Source organism: Dipodomys ordii, unplaced genomic scaffold (assembly GCF_000151885.1).
Source record: "Dipodomys ordii isolate 6190 unplaced genomic scaffold, Dord_2.0 Scaffold14120, whole genome shotgun sequence".
NCBI classification, from domain to species: domain Eukaryota; kingdom Metazoa; phylum Chordata; class Mammalia; order Rodentia; family Heteromyidae; genus Dipodomys; species Dipodomys ordii.
Genome location: NW_012281332.1, coordinates 85 through 1,716, shown reverse-complemented (window position 1 = coordinate 1,716; position 1,632 = coordinate 85). Strand labels below are relative to the sequence as shown.

General features: G+C 28.9%; 1 long non-coding RNA gene across 1 annotated transcript; it reads right to left on the bottom strand.

Moving 5' to 3' along the window:
* Nucleotides 1-265: 265 nt before the first annotated feature.
* LOC106002569 lies at nucleotides 266-1,172 on the bottom strand. The gene is made up of 3 exons (XR_001175939.1): nucleotides 992-1,172; nucleotides 791-905; nucleotides 266-398 (listed from the first exon to the last, which is right to left on the bottom strand). It is a non-coding gene; the product is annotated as an uncharacterized LOC106002569 (long non-coding RNA).
* Nucleotides 1,173-1,632: the final 460 nt, after the last annotated feature.

The window sequence follows — 1,632 nt, the reverse complement described above, 5'->3', positions numbered from 1 at the left end:
AAAGAAATGTCAGGAGTAGGGGCATGGAGAGTTAAATTTAAGTGAATGAAAATTTAATTTTTCAACAACACTAAAATGTGAATGAATATCCACTTTGTTCACCAGAAAGGAAGATTTCTCAAATCCTAGTATCAACCATAAATCTATACATCAATGAAATCAAATCTGAGACTAATCAAATTATCTAATAACCAAGGTATATTTCCACATAGAGAATCACCCTAAATGCCACTTAATCAATCAAATATTATTAGTGTCTACCTTTAGATGACCAAGATCCAAAAGAAGTATATTTGATGTAGGGCTAAAAATTCCATCTTGTGGGACAATAACATACGAAGCCTTCAAATTAATTCTGAGATCAAGAACTTTCTGTGTTTCAATAATATACAGTAGACCTGTAGAAAATTTAAATCTTCACAATGAAAATTTTTCACAAGTAACTCATAAAACAGGTTATCACTAGACAAATGAGTTGATAAAAGTCTTAAAATAATGAACAATCAATGTCAATCTTTTTAAAAACCTTGAATATTTCCAATATAAACAGTATTTGTTGGCAAATAGATGTAATACTGTTAAATAAACCTGAGTATAAATTTTGAGTACTTTCTTACAAAGAAAAAAAGTTTTTAACCCACAATTTCAATCTGAGTATAACTGGAAAGACACATACCTAAAAGAAATTAAATGGTATGAAATTTTAATTCATAGCTATTATTAGAATCATTCTAACATAAATATGAGTTTAATATAGCATATATCTTTCAACTCAACAACATAAATTTACCTGTTGCTGTTTTGTTTCGAAATTCTTCAAGTTTTGTCAAAGTTGCTGAAGTGAGCTGTGCTAGATGTACATCTTTTGGAGGTCTGAAGAACTCTACTATACTATTCACTGTCCTCTGTTAAAACAATTATTATTAACATGAAACGCAAATTCAAAGCAAATTCAATTAAATTAAAACTTGGCAATATAGAAAATGCTTACTGCATCATATATTATTTCTAAAGGTTCAGCTTCTATGATACATCTCTGGGCAACAGTTTCATCTAATGGATTTATTTCAAATATAATTTGGAAGAGTGACAGATTATCCAATGATGACAGGAGGTATGGTTTTTCTGAATTATCTGGTAATCCAGTAATATAAAATGAATCAATTCTGGTTTCAAATCTGTATGAGAAATGATAAGACAAAAATTAGAAATCAGCATAGTTATAAGTAATTTTCAAACTGAAACATTAAATCAAAAACTAGTAATGATAGCATCTCTGCATTTTGTGCAACTTGAGCCCATTCATATAAAATATACGATTTGCTTAATGAACATAATTTCACAAAGAACCATACTTATATTTGTGTCCTTTTAAAAAGTTGTGACAAGCTAATAATTGGTGTACTCACTGATAAAGTCTAAAAATGAAAATAACCAGTTTCTATGATGCTTGATGTAAAATTGGAAAGGCATAATATAAGCACTTTCTCTAACAAGAACAATAACAAAGCAGTATTTCTAGAATGGTTGGGTGAAGACTTTTGCAATCCTTTTCTCCTAATCCTTTTCAAACATTAAACAACTAGTTAAATTTAAAGTCTTGGACATCAGCTTAAGGGCATACTGTAAACA